General features: G+C 39.4%; 1 protein-coding gene across 50 annotated transcripts in view; it reads left to right on the top strand.

The window, feature by feature from the left end:
- The first annotated feature begins 4,312 nt into the window (after nucleotides 1–4,312).
- Nucleotides 4,313–12,871, top strand: part of OtopLa (proton channel otopetrin-like a) — a 250,692-nt gene continuing 242,133 nt past the window's right edge. For 27 of the 50 annotated variants that reach the window (XM_073976955.1, XM_073976953.1, XM_073976933.1 and 24 more), the window contains exon 1: nucleotides 4,328–5,841. The gene's annotated coding sequence lies outside the window, so the exon portion shown is untranslated. Of the gene's footprint in view, nucleotides 5,842–12,871 lie in introns of all 50 variants that reach the window. The other 23 variants (XM_073976922.1, XM_073976911.1, XM_073976909.1 and 20 more) reach the window with 5 other exon arrangements.

The following is a 12,871-nucleotide window of genomic DNA, read 5'->3' as shown; positions in this document are numbered from 1 at the left end:
GACATGGCAGTGCTTGGTGTGTTTGAGAGAAAAATTCTTCGAAAGATCTACGGACCAATCTGCGTTGACGGTGAATATCGACGTCGCGTGAACCACGAGCTGTATCTGCTATACAACGACATCAATATAGTTAAACGTATCGAGATGCAGCGATTGCGTTGGCTTGGTCATATCATAAGAATGAGCGAAGATTAACCCGCTAAAAGGCGTATAATTACGGACCGCTTGGCGGTGCACGCAGAATTGGCAGGCCAAAGAATAGATGGCGCAAACAAGTGGATGAAGAGATGAAAAGGCGCGGTATTCCAGAGTGCGAAGCAACAAATAGAGGGAAATGGAGATCTTTTCTTAGTTCGGCCTATGGAACAAATGTTCGGTAATGGGCCGGATAAGTAAGTAGGTGTAAGGAGTGACCCATTATGGTCTATATTTCAACCTGAACGATTTCAAATAGAAATATTACGGTGTGCAAATTATGTAACAAATCGGTTACTGACATCGAGAGCTATCGTGCGCAAAATTTTAGCGAATTATTTTTAACTTTTGTGTGGAGGTACCTAAGGCTGTGGACTGACAAATCAGTTCATTGGTTCGAGGGTTATCGTGCGCTCGAGCAAGACAGACGGACGGACTCCAAATTGTCTGAAACGGATATTGTCCACACAAACTTTGGATCTAAAAATATTATTTCGGTGAGGTACAATTTGGCCGTATGAAAGGGGTGATAGTGGAAATGTGGCCTTGTCCAGCTGAAGCAATCAACATAACATAAGGAAGCGTATTTTGTCACATTAAATCAAGTTCGGCTTGTAATACGTGCTCTGTGGAGATGTCGATGTATATACATATGTCCGTAGTCTGCGTGCTTCACAAACTACCTAGAGAGATATGAATTAATGCTGATGACTGCACTGCTGCAATGATGACTGCATTGTCGGGTGCCTTCTTGGAGGAACAAACATACAGTTAGTCAACTTTATTATTGCAAAACCAAAATTATTACAAAATTGAAAAAAAAACAACATTTATTGGTATAAATATCATTATTAATATTTTTGTTAACAGCATAATTCTTACACATGTTTATTAATAAAATAAAAAAGTAGCTAAATTTCACTAAACATTTTCTTAAAATTACAAAAAGGAGAGCAACTCCTTATGTATGTACTGTCAACTAAAGATTTGCAAAATTCACAACTTTTCCATCTTTGGCCGTATTTTTCAAAAACTTGGCTCAAATATTTCCTATGTCCACCTTGGGCATCAATAACAGCTTGAAAACGTATCTGAATTTGATAAATAAGTTTTGGAAATTCATATTCCAATGGTATTTTTTGTTATTCTTCTTTAATGAATTTATTTATTGCCTGAGGTGAGTGGACTAAGTATTTCTGATTTTTTCTTCGGGTGTACCCATAGATTGTCGATGGGGTTAATATCTAGACTTTTAACGGGGTATCAATGACTTTGTTACAGTTGTATAACAACCAAGTCCTACATTAATTAATTTATGTTTAGGGTCGTTGTCTTGGTAGTACTTTTATTGCAATTTGTTTGAATTTTCAATGTCAACAGGGCCAAATTTCTTGACGCTGTTGGTTAAATCACTTATTTAAAACATCTAAATAAACCTCCTCTGTCCCCCAAAATCTGGATGTTACCAACGTCACTGCTTGGTATACAACCCCATACCATAACTGCCAGTTTTCCGAACTTTACGGTATGAATTTAATTTTTGTTTTCTATGGCTTTAAGGGAGTTTTCGCAATACTTTTTGAGGTCCATCGTGATAGTACAACATAATTTTAGTCGCATCAGAAAATATAACGTCATCCCAATACTAAAGATGGGGTAAAAAGTTGTCTGTAGTAAAGCTGAAGCGTTTCCATATACTGTGCTGGGAGGACAATGGTTTCTACCTAGTCACTCGTGATGAAGGCTTGTTATTATGTAGTACTTTTCTGACTTTTACATGTGACACACTTTCTCCAAAATCTTTTTTAAATAAAAAAGCAATTTTCTGGTGCTGCTTTGGGATCCTTAGTCAATTTCATTAATCATTCTCCAGTCAATTTGTGGGCTTACTATTTTGGGCCTGCCATGTAACGTCTTTAGTTTGAGCCTGCCTTCTTTCTCGGTACGGTATATGATGTTGTATACAGATCTCAGCTTATAAGAGGTGATTTTAGCGATTTCTCTGGGAGATTTACCATTATTATAATTGGAATAGACCAAATGTAGCTTATTTTCCGAAATTCATTTTAAATGACTTTCTCTTTTTCTGAATATACCGTCTATGTAACACACACAATAATTAATTTATGATCAAAAATTATGGATCTACATGTCCACATACCATAAAAGTCATAAAAATCCTTAATTGAAAAAAAAACGTCGGGAAAATCCCACGATTTTGTTGCACTTTCATTCATTTTGCAATGATTTAGTTGACACCACAAAAACCAGGTACCTATCCGTTTTGCCTGTTGTTTTTGTTATTTCCGACCGGTAAATGAACAGATATGTACAACAAATAAAAAAGTGTCAGTCGGCTTTGCCTACAGAGATATACCCTCAGCCTGTGTGGATTGAAACACTTTTTCCCCCCCCCCCAAAAAAAAAAACATGTATTTAGGGGGGCTTTCTACATTTTGGGCGTATGAACCGACAAAAATATGGATTGGATTTTAGCTCAAAATTGGTGGGGGATATAGATAGGTACAATACTTGCCTACGAAAAACATAATATCGCTGTAAACAGGGCCACTATGAAAACCTTCGGTAAAAATTTCCAAAGGATCCTCGAACAGACCCTTAACCACACAAAAATGTTGAACAATTATGTGGGTGGACCGATAGGACCAGCATTTGAACATAAATTAAGTTTGGACAAAATATTTAGAGATCCAAAGTTTGGACCAAATCGGTTGTTATATTTATGAGATATCCGCGTACCATTTTATCGAATATATTGGAACTTTTGTGGTGTGGTATCGGAACCGAGCACCACATTCGAATTTCTTCTAATATTCGAAGAAATATTACGATATCCAAAGTGTGGACGAACGCTGTATTTGGTTTGAGCTCTCCAGTCACTACATATGATGCCATAGGGGTTTTTACACCTTTCGGGCTGTTTTCTCAAGATGTATGGATTTACGCCTGAAAAAAAAAAACTGTTACTGTCGTAATTGTGGCAGCGAATGCAAGTTGCTTCAACAAAAATCAAAGTGATTCGGGAGCAGGTCTTAAAGTGAATTTAGCCGAAATTTTGTGTGGGATCTAGATATAGATCTAATCTATATTTGGTAGATATATTGCGACGTGTAAAGTATGGACCAAATCGGTCACTTCCTTCAAGAATTATCGTGCGCACAGTTTTTCCGAATATTTTTGAGCTTTTGTGGGGGAGGTACCTGAAGGAGTGGACCGATGTGGTTTATCTTCGAACTTAAACTATGTTTGGGCAAAATATTCTTCTTCTTTTCCGTTTAACTCTTTGAGGAGCATATTGCGAAAGCCAAATTTTGGACCGAATCGGTTGATCCGTTCGATAGTTATCGTGCGCTCCAGCCAGACAGACGGACCGACATGGCTAAATCAACTCCAAATTGTCTGAAACACATTTCGTCCAAACATACTTGGGGTCTAAAACCATTATTTCGATGAGGAACATTTTTGCCGTATGAAAGTATATATACCCTCGGTAGCATAAATGCTGAGGGTATAAAAAGCCCAACATTATTGAAAGAATTTCTTGTAGTAATACCTAATTAAACATTTAAATTTTGAAAAAATCATCGTTCGCAATAATATAGTTGACTAACTGTATTGTTTTCAGGCGGAAGGAAGCTACAGCATCACGCATCAAATTCAATAGAAATTTTTATCGACAAACACTACCGAAGAACAAACCTACTGTATATTGTGGGGAGATGGAAATATGTACATTTACCTAAGTGATTCTCATTGGATATTTTTTCGCTTCTAATTTCTTCCATTTCGTTTGTTCCTAAGACCTGGCAACTCTATGTGTCTAATGTGTTGGAGTTGAGTGTGTCGTTTGCCATTTGTTTGTTTTTGTCTGATGATGTTACATTACGATATGCGGCGGTATAATACGATAAATGTGACGATAGGACAGAAACACGGAATGGCAGCGCTGCCAGCAGCATTAACAGCTGCGGCAATATGTGTTTGGTTGGTTGATGATTGTTTTTCTGTTTCCATAATACTGTGCGACGCTTTACGCTTGGTTGGTTGCGGCTGTTTGTTTCTGCTATAACATTGGTGGGCTATCTGGCTATCTGCTAGCTGTATTCCAATCAGTCTGAATCGAATTGTTGTGCACGATGGAAGATGCCAAATAAAACGTTTGAGAAATTCCTAAATAGAAAGCAAAAAACGAAGTAGAAGAAGAAAGTCCCGTCTAGAAGAGAGTACCGCAATAAATCAAAGATTGAGATTTGAATCAAAATAGTGTCCGAAACAGAGTTTAAATCTGATTGTGAATGTGTGTGCTTTATTGCACAAGTGAAAGATAGCTGGAGGTGTGTTTGAGGCGGAAGAAAAGTGCAAAACACCAAAAAGGAAGTTTGTGAAAAAAAGGAAATGTGTTGAGAAGCGAATTTTGTGAGACAGGAATTGGAAGTTTCAGAAGGAAGCATATCAAAAGTGCAGTTTTTCTATAATAAACAAAAAATCAAAACTAAGAATAAATGAAAATTAACAACAAAGAGCCCTAAAGTGCCATAACAGTATTTGCAAAAAAGTCTGCTATATATTTTTCATAAATTCCAGAAATAAAAACCAATCAAAATTTGTTCATAAAAATAAAACGCCAAATTTAACTCTTCACTCACTAAAATAACAAAATCAAAGTCCTTTTATTCCTTTGTGTCTATGAAATTTGTCTCACACCTTCAACTTTTGGACGTGTGGCGGCGTGTGTGTCCGTCAAGTGCGACCAAAATCAGTGGCAAAACATAAAAATATCCTGTCACACAACTACATAAAACAAATATTCAGATCCCCCTTATACGTGTAGCAACAAATCACAGCTTTGTGTTGTGAACAAGGATATAAAGGATAACCCGCCAATACTAAGACGACGACAACATCCACTCCAAAAAATCCATCAGTATTTTTAACAAGTTCATCATTTGTAAAGAGTCTATAACGATGCTGTTCTGTTCTTGAGTTCATTGTGAAGGACCAAAAATAAACAAAAATACAAAATAGCAAAACCGACAACAACAACAACAAAATACACAAAATTTTATAGCAACAGTCGCAGCAGCTACATTTACAACAAAATAAAATTCGTAACAACCACCATCACAGCAACAACAACCGGTATTTCCTTTAACGAGAGCTGCCGTACAAAAAGGTAATCAACGACGACAACAAAAACAACAACAACAAACAACGTAAAAAGGATACTTCGTTGCAATATCCACTTACCCCCAAAGAAGGTCGTTGTTATTGTAGTGTGCGTGAACGTGTGTCTGTGGGTGATTAATATTGCCACCGTACTTCTGTTAACTAACAGAGAGTAGCCACCATCATCACTGCCAAAAACAAAATTGTTTGTCGGTTCGATACTCCTCCTCTTGGCTTTTGAATTGATTTTGATTGATGAATTTTGCGTTTAGGAAAAGAGTGCGTGCGAGAATTTCGTTTCTTAAAATTTGACAATAATTAAGACATCTTTTAACGTCTAATCAAAACACATTTTTCGTGCTAAACAAATTTTTATAAACAACAAAAAATTAACAAAACATCAGAGACTGCCTCAATCCATTGGACAATACTTATCATTAACTGGTTATCAACAATAAAGTGAGTATTAAGCAAATTGTTAATAAGTTTAAATATTTTTTTTACAATAGAAGACATAAAAATGTGCACAAAAAAAAAATAAAAATAAAACACACACCATGTGATACCCTACACCACATCCTCTGGGCACTGTTTCCAACGGAATTGATTTAATATGATTGCGACAGGTTATGTTGATATAACTATTAATTAACATTTTTACATCATTTGTTATGGATATAATTTGCATGAAATGAGAGGTCAAAAATTAAATTTTGATATTTTTCCCAAAATGGTCAATAGTCAATTTCACAGGATAAATAATATCCGATCATTTTTCAAAATTTGGGTATTTTTCGTGACAAAACCTCTTCCTTCGTGCAAAAATTTGTCAGCATTAAAGTATAACTGCGACTCTAGCGGGATCTTTCGAAGATTTTTTTCTCTAAAACACGCCAAGCACTTCCTTATCTGCTTGCTTAAGTACCCAGGCATCGGAACCATACATCAGCACGGGTAATATCAGTGTTTTAAAAGCGTTATTTTTGTTTGACGAGTTGTGGCTTTGTTTTTAAAGTGCTTATTTAAGCCAAAGTAGCATCTGTTGGCCAATACACTTCTTCTTTTTATACCCTCAGCCTTTAGGCTAAAGAGGGTATTTACACTTTGATACGACCAAAAATGTGCCTCATCGAAATAATGGTTTTAGACCCAAAGTATGTTTGTACGATATCCATTTCAGACAATTTTGAGTAGATCTAGCAATGTCCGTCCGTTTGTCTGTCTGGCAGGCTGGTGCGCACGATAACTCTCGAACGGATCAATCGATTCGGTTCAAATTTTAGGTATCGAAATATTTTGTCCAGATTCGATTTTAGTTCGAAGATGGGCCATATAGGTCCACTCCTTCAGGTACCTCCCCCACAAATGTTCAAAAATTGTTGCAAAACTTGTGCGCACGATAACTCTTGAATGGAGTAACTGATTTGGTCCATACTTTGCACAATATGAAATTTCTACCAGACTTAGATGAGGTTCCAATATGGACTCAATCGGTAAACTCTTTCCTTGATTTTTGTTGTAACATATTGTATTCATTGTCCCCTATACGAAGGTACAAGTTTCCTCAGGGGCAAGTCCATACTTCCTGAAAAAATAGCCTGAAAGTTGAAAAACAAACCGTATGGCACCATGTTTATGGATGGAAGCGCAAGATAATTCTCGAACGGAAATGCCGGCCAAAATTTGGCCTTCGAATATTGTTTCCAAACTTACTTTAAGTTCGTAGATAAGCCAGGTACCTACCCCACAAAAGTTCAAAAATATTCGGAAAAATTGTGCACACGATAACTCTTGATGGGAGTGACCGAGTTGGTCCATAGTTTACACATTCTCATAATATCTACCAGATATAGATCAGGTTCGAATATGGACTATATTTGTCCACTCCATCCCGTACCTCCCACACAAAATTTTGGATAAGTTCACTTTAAGACCTGCTATTGATTTTTGTTGAAGCAACTTACATTCGCTGTCTCAATTACGATGGTAAAAGTTGTTTCAGGGGCAAGTCCATACTTCTTTAGAAAACATCCCGAAGGGTGTAAAAACCCCCTATAACAACCCCATGGTCTATGTCGGTCCATTCCTTTAAGTACCTTTTCCGCAACATTTTTGAACTTTAATCCTAATCAACATTTTTGTCGGTTCATAGGACCAAAATTTTGAAACCCCCTAAATACATAAGTTTTTTGTGAAAAAAGTGTTTTAATTTGCACAGGATGAGGGTATATCTCTGTCAGCAAAGCCGACTGATACTTTTTTACTTGTTATTTCACAACTGATGTCGTTTGTTGTGTTTACGGCGGTACGGAGGTATACGAAGTCTTTTACTACCTCAAAATTATAGGAACCAACTTCAATAGTCGGTCCGAGCTCAATGGACGCATTGAGCGTCGACACCACCAACTTGGTCTTCTCGCCGTTTACCGCCAGACCCACTTTAACAGATTCTCCTTCAACCTTCATAAAGGTATCGGTTACTTCTTTTACTGATCGTCCCATGATGTCTATATCATTAGCATAAGCAAGTAACATGTGGCTATTGGTGTAGATTGTGCCACTTCTTTTGATGTTTGCCTCTCGTATAACCTTTTCTAGCACGATGTTGAAAAGGTCACACGAAAGGCGGCTTCCTTGCCGGAAACCTCTTTTGGTACAAAATTCTTCGGGGAGGTTCATTCCTATTTTAACTGAAGGTCTTGAGTCAGTTAGAGTCTTTTTACAAAGCTTTGCTTTGCGGGGATACCAAATTCAGATATGGCTTGGAATACCTTTGAGTAATCGACAAAAAGGTAGTAAGTGTCGATCTGCATCTCTTGGGTCTTCTCCAGGATTTGCAGCAGGGTAAATATCTGGTCGATGGTAGACTTGGCAGGTCTAAAGCCGTATTGGTAAGGTCAAATTATTTCATTGACCATAGGCTTTAGTCGTTCGCACATTATCCCTGACACTATCTTGTAGGCAATAGGGAGAAGACTTATGCCCCTATAGTTAGAGCATACCGTCTTATCTCCTTTCTTATGGACGGGACACAGCATGCTCAGGTTCCAATCGTTGGGTACGCGTTCTTCCTGCCAGATAGAGCTAACTAGCTGATGCATACACCTTATCAGCGTGTCGCCTCCGGTTTTAAACAGCTCGGCTGGTAAGCCATCATCTCCTATTGCCTTATTATTCTTTAGCCGACTTATTGCTGTCTTTACCTCATCTTGGCTGGGTGGTGTACATTCAATACCATGTTCTGTGATTGGATCTGTGGTATCTTCGCCCTTTTCGCTACTACCGGATACCAACAGTTTGCAGAAATGTTCTTTCCATATCCTGATCACGCTATCTGTATCAGTTACCAAATTACCTTGCTGGTCTCTACAGGAGGATGTGCCAGTGCCAAAGCCATCGGTTTGATGTTTCACTCTTTGGTAGAATTTTCGGACTTCATTTTGTCTCCTGTACATCTCGATTTTTTCACACTCCCGCCTTTCCATTTATCTCATTTTCCTGCGGAAAAGACGTTTCTCCTCTCTACTTTTATCCCGATATCTCTCTCGTGCGCTACGCGTTGCTACTGATTGTAAAGTAGCTCTATATGCCGCATTTTTTTCTTCGGTAGCAGCACGACGCTCCTGCTCATACCACGAATTCCTTTGTGGAGGTCTCTGGTATCCAAGTATGGATTTTGCGGCTGTTTGCATGGATTGGACAATATTTTGCCGTTGTGCTGATATGTTATCGGGACGAGGAGTGATTTCATTAAGCAATTGGGCTAATTGAGTTGAATATGCTGTGGCTAAATGTTGTGTTTGCAGCTTACCGATGTCAAACTTCCGCGTTGTATCTGTTCGTTCTTTATTTGCAACGTTTAGACGGGTACGTATCTTTGCTGCAACAAGGTAGTGGTCCGAATCTATGTTTGCACCTCGGAACGATCGTACATCCAACACGCTCGATGAATGTCTTCCATCTATCACAACATGTTCAATTTGATTACTTGTTCTTTGACCTGGAGACAGCCAGGTGACCTTATGAATATCGAAATGCTTAAATCTGGTACTTCTAACCACCATGTGTCTATCAGCCTCATACCATTGCCAGATGTTTCGCTGTGGGGACTGAATTTCCCGACTGTTGGGACAAAGATATTCTCCGTTCCAATTTTGGCATTAAAATCGCCTAGAATAATTTTAATGTCATGGGCAGGGCAACGGTCATAACTTTCTTCTATGCGCTCGTAAAATATATCTTTGGTCTGTTCGTCCTTGTCTTCAGTGGGAGCATGAACGCAAATAAAGCTGATGTTGAAGAATTTTGCTTTTAATAGAATTGCAGCGAGTCTTTCATTCAGTAGGGTGAAGCTGAAGACCAGATGTTTTAACCTCCGACCAACTACAAATCCGCAACCAAACTCATGCTTTGTGTCATGGCAGCTATAATACAGTACGTCACCTTTAGGTGTTGTTGTGACGCCTTTCCCAATCCATCATATTTCCTGTATGGCAGTAATGCCGGCCTTGTACTTTTCAATTTGGGAGCTCTCCAACTATTTCGCTAAAATCCCATACAACTGCTTACTGTGATAACTTATAATGATAGGAAATTAAGAGTAATATTGAAATTACAATCATTCAAAAAAATATGAAAATTAAAAAGCCTGTTATTCGCGAATTAGTTAAATTCGGTTGATGCGCATCCGATTTTGAATACAGCGAATCAATCTCTTTCAGTATCTATGCATATTTCGATGTTTCACTCAGCGGCCATTGTGTGCCGTCAGGTGTATCTCACAATGCCAAAAACCGTAAAGTGGGTAAAAGTCGAGGAATGTGCATACGACTTTGATGCGCATCCGGTCTCATGTCAAGTCATGCGACTTGAAATCATGAACTTCATTTTGAGTGGCGTATGATATTTTCCAGTAAGATGTAAAATATGTATATCGCTTGAGAGATTGTCGCCTTGTCTGAAAACTCGTTTGGCGTTAAAAGCTCATAAATGTTCTTTCCTATTTTAACTGCCGATCTTGTTTCAGTTAATCTTAGCCTTCATAATCATATGTAGCAATTTTGCAGGAACGCCAAACCTACAGTCAGCCTAGATAACGCCAAGCCCTTAAAGGCGACGCGTATAGAGCTAAAGGCATGGGCAAAATATGCGCATATGTATATCCCTCTGGAGTCGAGAAGACAAGGAAAAAACACAAAATCCTATGGGGGAACCCAGACGAGGACAAAACAAACTGCTTTTACTAAGTAAAAAAGACATTAGTAGACTGACGGGTATCCTTACAGGACACCTGGGTCTACAAGCGTACCTGCACAAAATAGGTTGTGCAGAAAGCAGTGAACTCAGGGCATGCAAAGTGGACGACGAAACGTTGGAACACTACCTCTGTCATTGCCAGGCCTTCACAAACCCGAGAAACCAGCTACTAGGGAGCGACATAATACAAAGACTCGACCATATCAGGACAATCGAGCTCAGAGAGAGAGAGAGACTATGTCAATATGACAGAAATCCTAGACTAACGTCAATAATCAGGAATTTAACTAATTCATATCCTAAATACACAACCTCATCCTGACCACAAATTACAGCGCACAACAGGCATCCTTTATGGCTTAAGTGTATGTGGTGATCCTGCATCACCCCTCTTTTCAACCTAACCTAACCTAACCTAAAACAAGTAAAGACGTATCAGTCAGCTTTGCTTGTGTGAATTGTAACTTTCATCTATTGACAATATCGAATCGAATACCGGCTACGTAACCAAAATCCTTTTCCCCTATAATTATGTATTAGGGGTTTTTAAATTTTGTGCCCCTTTTGGACGTATTTTGAACGAAAAATATATTATCTCTGTAAACAGGACCACATCGGTATAACAGAAATTAAAAAAACATGGGTGGTACCGTCTTCTTCTCCTTAGACCCATATGGGCCATTTGCGAACGTAAACTAAATTTGAAGATAATTTTAAGATAGGCGTGTGTACCATTTGAATTTTGTTAGACTTTTGAGGGGTAGGTACCGGAATGGGTGGACCGATATAAATTCGGTTACTCCTCTCAAGAGTTCTCGTGCGCACAATTTTTCCGAACATTTTTGAACTTTTGTGGGGGAGGTACCCGAGGGAGTGGAACGATATGACCCATATTCGAACTTAAACTAAGTTTGGACAAAAGCCAAATTGTAACGTGGTTTTCTCGTCGGCTGGGGTAATCTCAGTCGCGTCCAAGGTCTCCATAAGGACCCACTAAACCTTACGAAATGAAAGACTAGTATTCTCCCTTTCCTGGGGGCTAAATCGGGGATTTATTGATTAAATACTAATTTACAATCTACTTGTGTTTAAATAAGAATGAATTCAATGGGTATATATTTGGATTAATAGTTTGCGTAAGTATTATGCAGACTCGCTGGGGTTTGGCAGCTGAGGAGCTCGTGTTGAATTAGCGGGTTAGTCTTCGGGGAAAACGGTGTTGTTTGTGTTCGGGTGTGAATGATGTATTCGGTGTTCGGCTGCAGATGGTCGGGAAGACGATGAATTCGGTGTTAGGCTGCAGATGATCGGGAAGACGATGAATTCGGTGTTCTGATGCAGATGATCGGGAAGACGATGAATTCGGTGTTCGGCTGCAGATGATCGGGAAGATTATGTATTCGGTTTTCGGCTGCAGATGATCGGGAGACGATGAATTCGGTGTTCGGCTGCAGATGATCGGGGAGACGATGTATTCGGTGTTCGGCTGCAGATGATCGTGAAGAAGATATGTTCGGCTGTTGATGTTCGGGAATACGATGGCTTCGGCGTTCGGCTGTTGATGTTCGGGAACACGGCTTCGGGTGTTGATGCTCGGGTATCGGTGTTCGGGAGGCGATATCTACGGCGTTCGGATATTGACGAGATAAATTCGTCGCTCGGGTGTTAGTCTAGGACTACGGTCTAGTTTCTACAGTGTACTACTATTACTCAAACAGTGGAACAGATGACCCGAAGGCCCTGTAGAACTGAAAAACCCGAAGGTCCAGTGCCGAATGGAACAGATGACTCGGAAGCCCTGTAGAACTGAAAAACCCGAAGGTCCAGTGCCGAATGGAACAGATGACCCGAAGGCCCTGTAGAACTGGAAAACCCGAAGGTCCAGTGCCGAATGGAACAGATGACCCGAAGGCCCTGTAGAACTGAAAAACCCGAAGGTCCAGTGCCGAATGGAACAGATGACTCGGAAGCCCTGTAGAACTGAAAAACCCGAAGGTCCAGTGCCGAATGGAACAGATGACCCGAAGGCCCTGTAGAACTGGAAAACCCGAAGGTCCAGTGCCGAATGGAACAGATGACCCGAAGGCCCTGTAGAACTGAAAAACCCGAAGGTCCAGTGCCGAATGGAACAGATGACACAAGAGCCCTGTAGAAATGAAAAACCCGAAGGGCCAGTGCAATTTATTAGCTACCACAATTTAATGGGTAGCTTCCAAAAAGTATTCCCAACTGG

The sequence above is a fragment of the Musca autumnalis genome, unplaced genomic scaffold (genome assembly GCF_047663935.1).
Source record: "Musca autumnalis isolate F117 unplaced genomic scaffold, ASM4766393v1 scaffold_3, whole genome shotgun sequence".
In the NCBI taxonomy this organism is placed as follows: Eukaryota; Metazoa; Arthropoda; class Insecta; order Diptera; family Muscidae; genus Musca; species Musca autumnalis.
This window is presented reverse-complemented; position numbering and strand designations above follow the sequence as displayed.